At 45.9% G+C, this 16,936-nt stretch overlaps 1 long non-coding RNA gene across 1 annotated transcript; it reads right to left on the reverse strand.

Moving 5' to 3' along the window:
* Positions 1–964: 964 nt before the first annotated feature.
* On the reverse strand, positions 965–5,771 carry LOC140192539 (uncharacterized). The gene is made up of 3 exons (XR_011884326.1): positions 5,685–5,771; positions 2,235–2,522; positions 965–1,052 (listed from the first exon to the last, which is right to left on the reverse strand). It is a non-coding gene; the product is annotated as an uncharacterized lncRNA (long non-coding RNA).
* Between the last annotated feature and the right edge of the window lie 11,165 nt (positions 5,772–16,936).

Here is a 16,936-nt window from a genome sequence, read left to right on the forward strand (position 1 = left end):
ACGTCAATCAGCAAAATAATCGGAGGGTACTGAATTCTCCCTAGAGTTCCTGCCAGTCCTCAAGATGTCCCCACTGCCCTACCCTTCCTCGACAGACACGTATCATTCCCCAAAATATTCCCATTGTGCCATCCTCTCCTGACAACCTGGTACAGACTTCAAACAATCCCGATGATCCACTTCTTCCAGCAAACCTACTTCAGTCCGTAAACTAATCCAATTCTCTTCCGTCAGTATTGTGTCATTCCCTAATTCTCACCCCACAGATCAGTCCAAATCTTACCCTTCTTCGCATTTTCCAATCCAGTATGCAGCGATACGGGAGGCAAGAGCGCGGTAAACAAAACTCTGTGAAATTAAATTAATTGGAGTAATACCAAAAACGGGAAACTATTTACGGAACCTCTCTCGGATTATTACAGCAAAAGTGTGTGAAGGGAGAGTGCGGAGGGAGCTTCACTCTGTGTCTGACCACCAAATTGAGTGATGGGGCGGTGTTGAGGGAGATTCATTCTGTGTCCGAACGCGGGAGTGTGTGATAGGGCGGGGTGGAAGAGGCTTCATTCTGTATCTAAGAGTGAGAGTGTGTGATGAGACGGGGTGGAAGATTCACACCGTGTCTGACCCCGAGAGTGTGTGATGGCACGGTGTGGAGGGAGATTCACTCCATGTGTCTGACTCCGGGTGTGTGTGATGGGACGGTGTGGAATGAGATTCATTCTGTGTGTATGACCCGGAAGTGTGTGATGGGACGGTGTGGCGGGAGATTCACTCTGTGTCTCACCCCGGGAGTGTGTTTCAAGAAGGGGTGTAGGGAATTTCACTATCAACAGGAACCACCACTATATTTTTTCATCCTGAAAAAGGCGAGAGCCGTGCGAATATCTCTTCCCGTGGTCTGACCCTTACCGCTTCATCCACTGAATTGATTTCGAGGAGACTTGAATCAAAGATTGAACACAATTGCCGAGCTCCATTGTAAGATGTTTCAAACGTGGAGAACAAATAACACCGGTCTCCATATTTGACCCAATCCTTCGAACATTTTCCCTCTGAAAAGCAGGAATAAAGAAACATAATCTCCCTCCACACCGTCCCATCACACACTCCTGGGGTCAGACACACAGTGAATCTCCCTCCACACCGTCCCATCACACGCTCCTGGGGTCAGACACAGAGTGAAGCTCCCTCCACACCGTCCCATCACACACTCCCGGGGTCAGAGACTGAATGAATCTCCCTCCGCACTTTCCCATCACACAGACGTCAGACGCAGAGCAACGTTCCCACTACACTCTTCCATCATACTCTCCCGGCGTCAGACATCAGACAAATTCCTTCCACACTCTTTCATCACACACTGCCAGGTTTCCATCTGTCTGTCTATCTCTCTGACGAATATGTGTTATGAGAGAGTTTGTGCTGGATGTTCAGCGTTTACAATGAGGCGTGAGACGTCGTCACGGTGTTGTGCAAATCGGGGTTTCTGGTGTGTCTGTGTCACTGTGAGGTACAATGCGGTTCATGTTGAGAAGCGTGTAGTATCACGGTGAGTGGTGTGTCAGTGCACGTTGAAGATTGTTACAGAGTGAGGGTGTGTTTGTTTCGTGTCACAGTGCGAGGCGTGCCACTGTGAGGGACGTGTCACTGTCTATGTGAGGGGGTTGCTGGTTTCACAGGCAGTGTTGTCAGTGCCACGGTGAATTGCGAGTTGGCCTCAGCAGCACGGTGATGATTGATTCCGTGATGTAGTGAGGTAAATGGTGGTTTTGCTTTGAGGGGCGTTTCGGTGACACTGTGATAGATGTTTTTGTGTCCCGATGAGATGTGTACCGAGTCACCGTGAGATGTACCTGGATATTACGGTGACGGATATATCGGGTCTCAGTGAGGGATTTGTCATGATCTCTGTGAGTGGACTGTCTGATTGTGTGTGTGTGTGTGTGTGTGTTTTCCTTTCTCCGTTTATCACTCTCTTTATCCCCACGCCCTAATCACTCCCCTTTCTGCTCTCTCTTCCACTCAGTGTCGTAACCCGGTAGAGTGTGAGATACGATGGCGTGGAGGGAGTCTCTCTCTCTCTCTCTCTCTCTCTCTCTCTCTCTCTCTCTCTCTCTCTCTCTCTCTCTCTCTCTCTCTCTCTCTCTCTCTCTCTCTCTCTCTCTCCCTCCCTCCCTCCCTCCCTCACTCACTCTCTCTCATGAGGAGTTGGTAAGAAGACGATGTTGCCTCACCTCTGCTACTGGTCAACAATTGGCAAATGTGAGCCTTGGCTCCGCTGTCAGTTCTGAACTTCTTTTCGATGTTCGAGATGTGGTTGTTGAGGACAGAAAGATTCTGGAGACAGGCGCTGTGGGAGCGATTCAGATGGGAATTTTCGGATGTCTTAGATTCAAGGCTTGAGTTCAACTCATGAACCAGATGTGGACATGAGGTCTGTGTCCTGTTCATCTCCTGATACTGTCTCCAAAGTAGCTGGTAGTTTCGATCAGAGGTGATCTGAGACTGACGAATCTGTAGTACTGAGAGAGATGTTGAAGGATATTTAGTGTTTAGAGTGACGTGTGAGACAGCGGTACGGTGCTGGGCGGGACGTAACAAGGGTGTGTCAGTGTTACACTGCGGTGCCGTTCATGTTGAGCCGCATATAAGTCTCACGCAGACGAGTGTTACGGGCAGACTATTATTTAGATGGGGAGGAAATTCAAAATGCAGAAATGTTAAGGGACTTGGGAGTCCTTGTGCAAGATACCGTAAAACTGAACATCCAGGTTCAGTTGATGTGAAAAAGGCGAATGCAATGTGGACATTCATTTCTAGAGGTATATAATATAAGTACAGGGATGTGATGTTGCGGTTCTGTAAGGGACACGTGAGACCACACTTAGAGTATTCTGTGCAGTTTTGGGCTCCTGATATTTGGAAGGATGTACTGACATTGGGTCAGTGAGGAGAACGTTTAGAGAAGAATCACGACAATGATTCCAGGAATGAGAGGGTTACTGTATGAGGAAAGTCCGGCAGCTCTTGGGCTGTGTTCCCTGGAGATCAGGAGAATGAGCGGGGAGCTCACAGAAACATTCCGGATGGTACAAAGCCTTAACAGATTAGATATTGGAAAGTTATTTCCCATGGTAGGGGAGTCTATGACAAGAGGGCACAACTTCATGCTTGTAGGGCGTCCTTTCAGAACTGAGATGCGGAGAAATTACATTAGTCGTGGAATTTGTTGCCACGAGACGCTGTGAAGGCCAAGTTATTCGGTGTATTGTATTTAAGGGAGAGGTATTGATTAGCCATTGAAACCATAGAAACCAGAGAAAAAAAAACTACAGCACAGAAACAGGCCCTTTGGCCCTCGTGGCTGTGCCGAACCATTTTCTGCCTAGTCCCACTGACCTGCTCACGGACCATATCCCTCCATACACCTCCCATCCATGTATCTGTCCAACTTAATCTTAAATGCTGAAACAGATCCCGCATTTACCACCTCGTCTGGCAGCTCATTCCATACTCCCACCACTCTCTGTGTGACGAACACCCCCGCCAATATTCCCTTTAAACTTTTCCCCCCTCACCCTTAACCCATGTCCTCTGTTTTTTTTATCTCCCCTTGCCTCAGTGGAAAAAGCTTGTTTGCATTCACTCTGTCTATGCCCATCATAATTTTATATACCTCTATCAAATTCCCGCTTATTCTTCTACGATCGAGGGAATAAATTCCTAACCTATTCAACCTTTCGCTGTAACTGTGTTTATCAAGTCCCAGCAACATCCTTGTAAACCTCTGCACTCGTTCAACCTTATTTATATCCTTCCTGTAATTTAATGATGAAAACTGAACACAATACTCCAGATTTGGCCTCACCAATGCCTTATACAACCTCAACATAACATTCCAACTCTTAGACTCAATACTTTGATTAGTAAAGGCCAATGAACCATAAGCTCTATTTGCGACCCTGTCTACCCGTGACGCCACTTTTAGGGAATTTTGTATCTGTATTCCCAGATCCCTCTGTTCTACTGCATTCCTCAGTGTCTTAGCATTTACACTGTATGTTCTACCTTGGTTTGTCCTTCCAACGTGCAATACCTCACACTTGTCTGTATTAAACTCCATCTGCAATTTCTCAGTCCATTTTTCCATCTGGCCCAAGTCCCTCTGCAGGCTCTGAAAACCTTCCTCACTGTCTACTACACCTCCAATCTTTGTATCATCAGCAAATTTGCTGATCCAACGTACCACATTATCATCCGGGTCATTGATATAGATGACAAATAACAATGGACCCAGCACTGATCCCAGCCGGGGCAAAAAAAAAACAAAAAAATGTGTAGGGTGAAAACAGGAGAGTGTATAACTGGAAGAATTGGATCAGCCCATGTTTGATCAGCGGAGCAGGCTCGATGAGCCGAATGGCCTACTTCTGCTCCTATATCTTACGGTCTTATAGTCTTATGTTCCTTATTTCTCGTCTATCCTTCTAGTCGAAACCACTTTCCTGTCTTTATATTTTCTATCCCTTTTAACATTGTATGTATTCCAATCAGATCTCCTCGCATTCTTCTGAATCCCAGCGGATATAGTCCTAGGCGACCCAATCTCTCCTCATAGTCTAACCACGCCCCCCCCCCGCCCCACCGCACGCCCCCATCTCTGGAATCAACCCGGCAATCCTCCTCTGCACCTCCTCCGCAGAGGGTACAACCTACCTCGAGTAGGGAGACCAGAACTGCACGCAGTGCCCCAGGTGCGCCCTCACCAGCACCCTGTACAGTTACAGCATATCCTCCCTGCTCTTAAATTCAATCTCTCTAGCAATGAAGGCAACATCCCATTTGCCCTCTTGATAGCCCGCTGCACCTGCGAATCAACCTTTTGTGATTCATGCACAAGCACTCCCAAGTCCCTCTGAACAGCAACTTGCTGCAATCTTTTTCCATTTAAATAATTACCTGCTCCTCCATTTTTCTTCCAAAGTGGAAGACCTCGAATTCACCAACATTGTACTCCGACTGCCCGCTAGTTTAACCTATCTATATCTTTCTCCGTATCTTCTGCAGAATTCCGTTTCCTCTCAATTTAATATCATCTGCAAACTTAGATGTACTACACTCGGTCCCCTCTTCCGGATCATTAATGCATATCGTGAAAAGTTGCGGGCCCAGCACTGCCCCCTGCCGTTCACCACTCACCGCAAGTCTCGCTGGCACGGTGAGGTGAAATTCGGCGTCACCGTGAGGTGCGAGTCGGTGTCACGGTGAGGTGAAATTCGGCGTCACGGTGAGGTGCGAGTCGGTGTCACGGTGAGGTGAAATTCGGCGTCACGGTGAGGTGCGAGTCGGTGTCACGGTGAGGTGAAATTCGGCGTCACCGTGAGGTGCGAGTCGGTGTCACGGTGAGGTGAAATTCGGCGTCACGGTGAGGTGCGAGTCGGTGTCACGGTGTCGGCGTAATGGCGTCATGGCGGGAGTCGCGTTCTTGTAAACCTGAGGGTAGTGTCAGTTTCACCGTGAGGGGCGTGTAGGTGTCGTGATAAAGTAAGTGTCGGTGTCACGGTGAATTGTTTGTCAGTGTCACGTTGAGCGGTGTGTCCGTGTCACTGTGCTGTTTTACGCTCACGTTTCATTCCACACTGTTACTACACGGTCTGATTCCTTCCGCAGCCGGTTCGACTCACCATATATCGAGAGCCCGGCCACTATCGCGATAAGGATGGACGTAACTAGGCAGAATAGACAGATCTTATCGTGCTGTCTATTTCCGATGTTCTCTTTCGACTCCTGTTTCAGTACAGCTGTAGACAGACCATTCAGTGTGTGCGTGAATTCAGCCGTGACTCCCTCTGGGACTCCCTTCCACCCACCATCCGCGCTCTCTCCTTCCACTACGGTCAATTCTCCCTCTCTTAATCTCATCTACTGTCAGCCGTCATCACTGAGAGTCCAAATTCCTTGACTTGGCAGAGTCTGACAGGTGTCTGACGGATTCTAGAGATCAGTCAGATCTCACCTGAGCCTCCTCCGCTCCAGGGGAAGCAACCCAGGTGTCCGTCCTCTCGTTGTAACACAAGCCATCGAATCCAGGCAGCGTCCAGTTAACCCTCTCCGGAGGCTGCCCAACGCCTTGACATCCCTCCGATAATGTGGTGACCAGAACTGTAGACAATACAGCTGATTCACCCTAACTAGTGATTTTAATAAAGTTGCAAGTTAGCTCCCTGACATTTGTATTCAGTGCCCCGACTAATAAAGGTAGAAATACCGTAGGCCTTTTTAACCACCGCATTAAACTGTGCAGCCACGTTCAGGGAGCGATGACCATGGACCCCAAGTTCCCTCTGCCCATCAAAACTGTTTACGGTCTTGGCTACAATCGTGTAAGATTTTGAATTGAATTGAGCGGTGTGTCCGTGTCACTGTGCTGTTTTACGCTCACGTTTCATTCCACATTGTTACTTCACGATCTGATTGAATAGGCAAATTGAATAGGAATAAGGAACCTTGGTTCTCAAGGGATATTGTAACTCTGATAAAGAAGAAGAGGGAGTTGTATGAAATGTATAGGAAACAGGGGGTAAATCAGGTGCTTGAGGAGAAGAAGTGCAAGAAAATACTTAAGAAAGAAATCAGGAGGGCAAAAAGAAGACATGAGGTTGCTTTGGCAGTCAAAGTGAAGGATAATCCAAAGAATTTGTACAAGTATATTAAGAGCAAAAGGATTGTAAGGGATAAAATTGGTCCTCTTGAAGATCAGAGTGGTCGGCTTTGTGCGGAACCAAAGGAAATGGGGGAGATCTTAAATAGTTTTTTTTGCGTCTGTATTTACTAAGGAAGCGGCATGAAATCTATGTATTTGAGGGAATCAAGTAGTGAGACGATGGAAACTGTACAGATTGAAAAGGTGGAGGTGCTTGCTGTCTTGAGGAAAATTAAAGTGGTTAAATCCCCGGGACCTGACAGAGTGTTCCCTCGGACCTTGAAGGAGACTAGTGTTGAAATTGCGGGGGCCCTGGCAGAAATATTTAAATTGTCGCTCTCTACGGGTGAAGTGCCGGAGGATTGGAGAGTGGCTCATGTTGTTCCGTTGTTTAAAAAAGGATCGAAAAGTAATCCGGGAAATTATAGGCCGGTGAGTTTAACGTCAATAGTAGGTAAGTTATTTGAGGGAGTACTAAGAGACGGAATCTACAAGCATTTGGATAGACAGGGGCTTATTAGGGAGAGTCAACATGGCTTTGTGCGTGGTAGGTCATGTTTGACCAATCTGTTGGAGTTTTTCGAGGAGGTTACCAGGAAAATGGATGAAGGGAAGGCAGTGGATATTGTCTACATGGACTTCAGTAAGGCCTTTGACAATGCCTGCATGGGAGGATAGTTAGGAAAATTCAGTCGCTAGGTATACATGGAGAGGTGGCAAATTGGACTAGACATTGGCTCGATGGAAGAAGCCAGAGAGTGGTGGTAGAGAATTGCTTCTCTGATTGGAGACCTGTGACTAGTGGTGTGCCATAGGGATCAGTGCTGGGTCCATGGTTATTTGTCATCTATATCAATGATCTGGATGATAATGTGGTAAATTGGATCAGCAAGTTTGCTGATGATACAAAGATTGGAGGTGTAGTAGACAGTGAGGAAGGTTTTCAGAGCTTGCAGAGGGACTTGAACCAGCTGGAAAAATGGGCTGAAAAATGGCAGTTGGAGTTTAATACTGACAAGTGTGAGGTATTTCACGTTGAAAGGACAAACCAAGGTAGAACATACAGGGTTAATGGTAAGGCACTGAGGAGTGCAGTGGAACAGAGGGACCCGGGAATACAGATACAAAATTCCCTAAAAGTGTCGTCACAGGTAGATAGGGTCGTAAAGAGAGCTTTTGGTACATTGGCCTTTATTAATCAAAGTGTTGAGTATAAGAGCTGGAATGTTATGATGAGGTTGTATAAAGCATTGGTGAGGCCGAATCTGGAGTATTGTGTTCAGTTTTGGTCACCAAATTACAGGAAGGATATAAATAAGGTTGAAAGAGTGCAGAGAAGGTTTACAAGGATGTTGACGGGACTTGAGAAACTCAGTTACAGAGAAAGGTCCAATAGGTTAGGACTTTATTCCCTGGAGCGTGGAAGAATGAGGGGAGATTTGACAGAGGTATATAAAATTATGATGGGTATAGATAGAGTGAATGCAAGCAGGCTTTTTCCACCGAGGCACGGGGAGAAAAACACCAGAGGACATGGGTTAAGGGTGAGGGGGGGAAAGTTTAAAGGGAACATTGAGGGGGGGGGCTTCTTCACACAGAGAGTGGTGGGAGTATGGAATGAGCTGCCAGACGAGGTGGTAAATGCGGGTTCTTTTTTAACATTTAAGAATAAATTGGACAGATACATGGATGGGAGGTGTATGGAGGGATATGGTCCGTGTGCAGGTCAGTGGGACTAGGCAGAAAATGGTTCGGCACAGCCAAGAAGGGCCAAAGGGCCTGTTTCTGCGCTGTAGTTTCTATGGTTTCTATGGTTTCATTTCTTTGACTTGACCTACCAACGTGCAACAGTTAGGTTTGTCCGGGTTAAACTCCTTCTGACATTTCTCCAACCCATATCTGTAACTCACTCATATCGCACTGAATTATTTGCCAGTCTTCCCCGCTCTCTGCAACACCACCTCTCGCCGTAACATCTGCAAACCTACTGACCCACCCATCAGCATTATCATCCAGATCATTTGTAAACATCACAGACAGGAGAGGTCCCAGTTACAACCATAGATACAGATCACTTTATTGCATTAGAGCAAGGTAAATCAGTAACAGAACGCAGAGTAAAGTGTCACAGTCACAGAGAGAATGCAGTGCAGGCAGTCATTAGGGTGCAAGGGGCCAAGACGAAATGGATCGTGAGGTCAGGAGTCCATCTGATCGTCCAGGATCCGGGATGATTCTGATCGCGTCCACGATACCTTGAAGTGGGACGGAGAACAGACAGAGGTCCTGGTACACACTGGTACCAACGACATGGGTAGGAAAAGGGAGGAGATCCTGACAAAGACTACAAGCGGTTAGGAAAGAAGATCACAGGACAAAGGAGCTGAAATAAGACAATCGGCCCATCGAGTCTGCTCCGCCACTCCAACATGAGCCAAATTATTCTCCCATCTAGTTCCAATATCAGGCATTTCCCCCAATATCCCTTGATACATAGAAACATAGAAAACGTAGAAAATAGGTGCAGGAGTAGTCCATTCGGCCCTTCGAGCCTGTACCGCCATCTATTATGATCATGGCTGATCATCCAACTCAGAACCCCGCCCCAGCCTTCCCTCCATACCCCTTGACCCCCGTAGCCACAAGGGCCATATCTAACTCCCTCTTAAATATAGCCAATGAACTGGACTGGCCTCAACTGTTTCCTGTGGCAGAGAATTCCACAGATTCACCACTCTCTGTATGAAGAAGTTTTTCCTAATCTCGGTCCTAAAAGGCTTCCCCTCTATCCTCAAACTGTGGCCCCTCGTTCTGGACTTCCCCAACATCGGGAACAATCTTCCTGCATCTTGCCTGTCCAATCCCTTTAGGATCTTATACGTTTCAATCAGATCCCCCCTCAATCTTCTAAATTCCAACGAGTACAAGCCCAGTTCATCCAGTCTTTCTTCATATGAAAGTCCGACCATCCCAGGAATCAATCTGGTGAACCTTCTTTGTACTCCCTCTATGGCAAGGATGTCTTTCCTCAGATTAGGGGACCAAAACTGCACACAATACTCCAGGTGTAGTCTCACCAAGGCCTTGTACAACTGCAGTAGTACCTCCCTGCTCCTGTACTCAAATCCTCTCGCTATAAATGCCAGCATACCATTCGCCTTTTTCACCGCCTGCTGTACCTGCATGCCCACTTTCAATGACTGGAGTATAATGACACCCAGGTCTCGTTGCACCTCCCCTTTTCCTAATCGGCCACCATTCAGATAATAATCTGATTTCCTATTTTTGCCACCAAAGTGGATAACTTCACATTTATCCACATTAAATTGCATCTGCCATGAATTTGCCCACTCATCCAACCTATCCAAGTCATCCTGCATCCTCTTAGCATCCTCCTCACAGCTAACACTGCCACCCAGCTTCGTGTCATCCGCAAACTTGGAGATGCTGCATTTAATTCCCTCATCCAAGTCATTAATATATATTGTAAACAACTGGGGTCCCAGCACTGAGCCTTGTGGTACCCCACTAGTCACTGCCTGCCATTCTGAAAAGGTCCCGTTTATTCCCACTCTTTGCTTCCTGTCTGCTAACCAACTCTCCACCCACACCAATACCTTACCCCCAATACCGTGTGCTTTAAGTTTGCACACTAATCTCCTGTGTGCCACCTTGTCAAAAGCCTTTTGAAAATCCAAATATACCACATCCACTGGTTCTCCCCTATCCACTCTACTAGTTACATCCTCAAAAAATTGTATGAGATTCGGCAGACATGATTTTCCTTTCACAAATCCATGCTGACTTTGTCTGATCATTTCACCGCTTCCCAAATGTGCTGTTAACACATCCTTGATAACTGACTCCAGCAGTTTCCCCACCACCGACGTTAGGCTAACCGGTCTATATTTCCCAGTTTCTCTCTCCCTCCTTTTTGAAAAAGTTGAGTTACATTAGCCACCCTCCAATCCTCAGGAACTAGTCCAGAATCTAACGAGTTTTGAAAAATTATCACTAATGCATCCACTATTTCTTGGGCTACTTCTTTATGCACCCTGGGATGCAGACCATCTGGCACTGGGGATTTATCTGCCTTCAATCCCTTCAATTTACCTAACACCACTTCCCTACTAACATGTATTTCGCTCAGTTCCTCCATCTCACTGGACCCTCTGACCCCTACTATTTCTGGAAGATTATTTATGTCCTCCTTAGTGAAGACAGAACCAAAGTAATTATTCAATTGGTCTGCCATGTCCTTGCTCCCCGTAATCAATTCACCTGTTTCTGTCTGCAGGGGACCTACATTTGTCTTTACCAGTCTTTTCCTTTTTACATATCTATAAAAGCTTTTACAGTCCGTTTTTATGTTTCCTGCCAGTTTTCTCTCATAATCTTTTTTCCCCTTCCTAATTAAGCCCTTTGTCCTCCTTTGCTGAACTCTGAATTTCTCCCAGTCCTCAGGTGAGCCACTTTCTCTGGCTAATTTGTATGCTTCTTCTTTGGAATTGATACTATCCCTAAGTTCTCTTGTCAGCCACGGGTGCACTACCTTCCTTGATTTATTCTTTTGCCAAACTGGGATGAACAATTGTTGTAGTTCATCCATGCGATCTTTAAATGCTTGCCATTGCATATCCACCGTCAACCCTTTAAGTGTCATTTGCCAGTCTATCTTAGCTAATTCACGTCTCATACCTTCAAAGTTACCCCTCTTTAAGTTCAGAGCCTTTGTTTCTGAATTAACTATGTCACTCTCCATCTTAATAAAGAATTCCACCATATTATGGTCACTCTTACCCAAGGGGCCTCTCACTACAAGATTGCTAATTAACCCTTCCGCATTGCTCAAAACCCAGTCCAGAATAGCCTGCTTTCTAGTTGGTTCCTCGATATGTTGGTTCAAAAAACCATCCCGTATACATTCCAAGAAATCCTCTTCCTCAGCACCTTTACCAATTTGGTTCACCCAATCTACATGTAGATTGAAGTCACCCATTATAACTGTTGTTCCTTTATTGCACACATTTCTAATTTCCTGTTTAATACCATCTCCGACCTCACTACTACTGTTAGGTGGCCTGTACACAACTCCCACCAGCGTCTTCTGCCCCTTAGTGTTACGCAGCTCTACCCATATCGATTCCACATCTTCCCGGCTTATGTCCTTCCTTTCTATTGCGTTAATCTCTTTTTTAACCAGCAACGCCACCCCACCTCCCCTTCCTTCATGTCTATCCCTCCTGAATATTGAATATCCCTGTACGTTGAGCTCCCATCCCTGGTCACCCTGGAGCCATATCTCTGTGATCCCAACTATATCATAATCATTAATAACAATCTGCACTTTCAATTCATCCACCTTATTACGAATGCTCCTTGCATTGACACACAAAGCCTTCAGGCGCTCTTTTACAACTCTCTTAGCCCTTATACAATTATGCTGAAAAGTGGCCCTTTTTAATGCTTGCCCTGGATTTGTCGGCCTGCCACCTTTACTTTTCTCCGTAGTACTTTTTGTTTCTACCCTCACTTTACACCCCTCTGTCTCTCTGCACTGGTTCCCATCCCCCTGTAGTGAACTAACCTCCTTTCGCCTAGCCTCTTTAATTTGATTCCCACCCTGACAAATACCCTGACAAATCAGATACCTATCAATCTCCTCCTGAAACACCCTCCATGATCGGACCTCCACAGCTGTTTGTGGCAACGGATTCCATAGGTCCAGGACCCTGTGGCTAAAACATTTCTCCTCATCGCTGTTTTAAATGGATATGCTCTTATCCTAAGACTGCGGCCTCTTGTCCTGGACTCACCCACCAAGGGAAACAGCCTTTCCACATCTACTCTGTGCAACCCTTTCAACATTCGAAATGTTTCTATGATAACCCCACTCATTCTTCTTTACGCTAATGAATACAGTACAAGAGCCGACAAAAGTTCCTCCTATCTTAGCCCCTGCATTCCAGGAATAATCCTGGTGAATCTTTCCTGAACTCTCTCCAACATCAATGCATCCCTTCTAAGATAGGGGGCGCAAGACTGCACACAGTTTTCCAAATGAGGTCACACCAGTGCCCCATAGAGACTCAGCAACACCTCCTTACTCTTACGCATTATTTCTCTTGAAATGAATGCTAATATAGCATTCGCTTTCCTCACAGCCGATCCAACCTGGTGGTTAACCTTTAGGGTGTATTGCACGAGGACCCCTCAAGTCCCTTTGCACTTTTTGAATTTTCTCCCCATCTAAACAATAATCTGCTCGATTATTTCTTCTTCCAAACTGTACAGCCGTACATTTCTGTGGAAAAAAATATCAAGTCCTTACATTATAATTGGGCATTGAGGGGGCTAATGATTTGTTTTAAAATGTGAATTCGAAGTTTACAATCATTTATCTGTAACTAATGTACTCTGTGTGACTGAACTGTGCCTCGCAACCGAGATATAAAAATAATTGCATCTGTACTTCCTTGTTCTGAGAATTTTTATGTGTCCGCGGTTGAGCCAGCTGGCCTGAGAACTAACACTTCAGTCAAATGTGTTGCTGCTCAGGCACATATTTTTGCTACTTCGCTATTCGGTAGCATTCTCTGAAAATGCTAGACAAATGTTCAATAAGGAATTATCTGACCATACAATGTCCTGAAGCACGTGACCTTTACTTCTGTAAAAAAAAAATTCCACACAAGTGTCTCTTGTCACGTACCGTTGATGTATAAATATCACTGAGCTTTCTTGTCTGAGGGAGCTCCAGGATCCCGATTTTAGGGGCTGTGCTCCCCATGATATCATGTGACAAATAAAGAATTTTCTACGGCTCTCTCACTCCGGGTCCGAGCATCGTTTGTCCGCGACAATTTCCTAACATAGTATCTCATCTGCCATTATTTTTTTTTTTGCCCACTCTCCAAAACTGACCATGTCCCTGTGCAACTTTTCCGTTTGTTCAACACTTCCTGCTCCTCCACATATCATAGTGTCATCCGTAAAATAGACACACCTCCGAATATTATTACCACCACACACATATAACCATATAACCATATATCAGTTACAGCACGGAAAGAGGCCATCTCTGCCCTTCTAGACCATGCCGAACGCTTACTCTCACCTAGTCTCACCAACCTGCACTCAGCTCATAACCCTCCATTCCTTTTCTGTCCATATACCTATCCAATGTTTCTTTAAATGACAATATCGAACCAGCCTCAACCACTGCTACTGGAAGCTCGTTCCACACAGCCACCACTCTCTGTGTAAAAACGTTCCTCCTCGTGTTACCCCTGAACTTTTGCCCCCTAACTCTCAAGTCATGTCTGCTTGTTTGAATCTCCCCTACTCTCCTACACAACCCTTCTATTTGTGACTTTGTATGAACTTTAACATTATTTATTTTCACCCCCGCTCCACTATCTGCTCTGACACTCTGGTTCCCATCCCCCGGCGAATCTAATTTAAACCCTCCCCAATAGCACTATCAAACCTCCCTGCAAGGATATTGGTCCCTTTGTAGTTTAGGTGTAACCCGTCTCTCTTGTACAGATCCCACCTGCCCCAGAAGAGGTCCCAATGATACTGAAGTCTGAAACTCTGCCCCCTACACTACTACCTCAGCCACTTGTTAATCTGCCATAGCATCCTATTCTTTCCCCCACTGTCACGTAGCACAGGTAGCAATCCTGAGATTACCACCCTTGAGGTCCCGCATTTTAAATTCCTACCAAGCTCTCTATACTCACTCTTCAGGACCTCCTCTCTCTTTCCTCCTACGTCATTGGCACCGATCTGTACCATGACTTCTGGCTGTTCACCCTCCCACTTTAGAATGCTGTGCAAGCGATCAGAGACATCCCTGACCCTGGCACCCGGGAGGCAGCAAACCATCCGGGAGTCTCTGTCACGACCACAGAACCTCTTTTCTGTACCTCTATCTATCGTGTGCTCTATCACTACCGCTCTCATCTTCTTCAACCCTCCCTTCTGCACTGAAGAACCAGACTCAGTGCCAGAGATCCGGCCGCCGCAGCTTGTCCCAGGTAAGCCATCCCCCGCAACAGTATCCAACTCGGTATACTTGTTTTGTAGGAATTTCATCCAATTCTGCTCTACCGTCCTTCCATCTAGCTTACTTTCCCATTCGACTTGGGCCAGTTCATCACTCATACCACTGTAATTTCCTTTGTTCCACTGAAATATTGACACACCTGGCACCAACTTCTCCTTTTCAAATTTGAAACTGAACTTAATCGCCTCAGGTTCATTACACAGCACCCAATCCAAAACAGCCGATCCCCTGGTGGGCGTATGGACATGTTGCTCCAAAACGCCATCCCGTGGGCATTCTATAATCTCCCTTTCCTGAGATCGAGTACCTTCCTGACTCTCCCAATCCACTTTCATATTAAAATTCCACATAATTATCTTGACAATTTCCTTCTGTCACGCTTTTTGTATTTCCAGCTCTAACTGGTAGTCCACATCCCGGCTGTTGTTTCGAGGCATGTATATAACTGCTGCTGTTAGTGTCTTTTTATCCTTGCCATTTCTTAACTTCACAAAGAAGTTGAAAAGCAGGACCTCAAAGGTAGGAATCTCGGGAATAATCCCTGTGCCACGTGACAGTGAGTATAGGAATTGAATGAGGTGGAGGATAAATGAGTGGCTGAGAGATTGGAGGAGGGGGGCAGGGATTTAGACTTCTGGATCACTAGGACTTCTTCTGGGGCACATGTGACCTGTACAAAAATGAGGAGTTGCACTTGAATCCGAGGTGGATCAATATCCTGGCGGAAAGATTTGCTAAGCTACTGGGGAGATTTTACACTAGAATTGCTAGGGGTTGGGAACCAAACTGAAGAGATGGAGGAAAGGGATTTTGACTCACAAACAGAGAAAGCTTGGAGACAGTGCGAAAGGGGAGGATAGGCAGATGATGGAGAAGGTCCGCGCCCTGACTGATGGCTTGAGATGTGTTGAAATTAATACGAGGAACATTATGAATAAAGCGATGAGCTCAGAGCATGGATCAGCACTTGGAGCTACGATGTTGTGGCCATTACATAAACTTGCGGAGTGCAGAGGCAGGAATAGCTACTTCAAGTGCGAGCTTTAGATGTTTCAGAAAGGATAGAGAGGGAGGCAAAAGAGGTGGGTGTTGATCAGAGATAGTGTCACGGCTGTGGAAAAGGAGGAAGTCATGGAGGGGTTGTCTACGGAGTCTCTGTGGGTGGAGGTTAGAAACAGGAAGGGGTCAATAACTCCACTGGGTATTTTTTATAGACTACACAATAGTAACAGGGACATCGAGGAGCAGATAGGGAGACAAATTCTGGAAAGGAGTAATAAAAACAGGGTTGTTGTGGTAGGAGGTTTTATTTTCCCAAATAATGATCGGCATCCCCCTAGGGTGAGGGGTTCAGGTGGGGTAGAGTTTGTTAAGTGTGTTCAAGAAGGCTTCTTGACACAATATGTAGATAAGCCTACAAGAGGAGAGGCTGTACTTGATCTGGTATTGGGAAATGAACCTGGTCAGGTGTCAGATCTCTCAGTGGGAGAACATTTTGTAGATAGTGATCACAATTCTCCCTCCTTTACCATAGCATTGGAGAGGGATAGGAACAGACAAGTTAGGCAACCGTTTAATTGGAGTAAGGGGAAATATGAGGCTATTAGGTAGGAAGTTGGAAGATAAATTGGAAACAGGTGTTCTCGGGGAAACGTACGGAAGAAATGTGGCAAATGTTCAGGGAATATTTGCGTGGGGTTCTGAGTACGTACGTTCCAATGAGACATGGGAAGGATGGTAGGGTATAAGATCCGTGGAATAGAAGGGCGGTTTTAAATCTCGTCAAGAAGAAAAGAAGAGCTTACGAAAGATTCAAAAAACTTGGCAATTATTTTTATAAATGACCTCGATGAGGAAGTGGAGGGATGAGTTAGTAAATTTGCTGAGACACAAAGGTTGGGGGTGTTGTGGATAGTGTGGAAGGCTGTCAGAGTTTAAAACGGGACATTGATAGAATGTAAAATTGGGCTATAAGTGGCAAATGGAGTTTAACCTAGATAAGTGTGAGGTGGTTTATTCTGGTAGGCCAAATATGATGGCAGAATATAGCATTCATGTAAGACTCTTGGCACTGTGAATGATCAGAGGGATTTTGAGGTCCGAGTCCATAGGACACTCAAAGCTGCTCCGCAAGTTGACTCCATGGTTAAAAACGCATAAAA

Source organism: Mobula birostris, unplaced genomic scaffold (genome assembly GCF_030028105.1).
Source record: "Mobula birostris isolate sMobBir1 unplaced genomic scaffold, sMobBir1.hap1 scaffold_1624, whole genome shotgun sequence".
NCBI lineage: Eukaryota > Metazoa > Chordata > Chondrichthyes > Myliobatiformes > Myliobatidae > Mobula > Mobula birostris.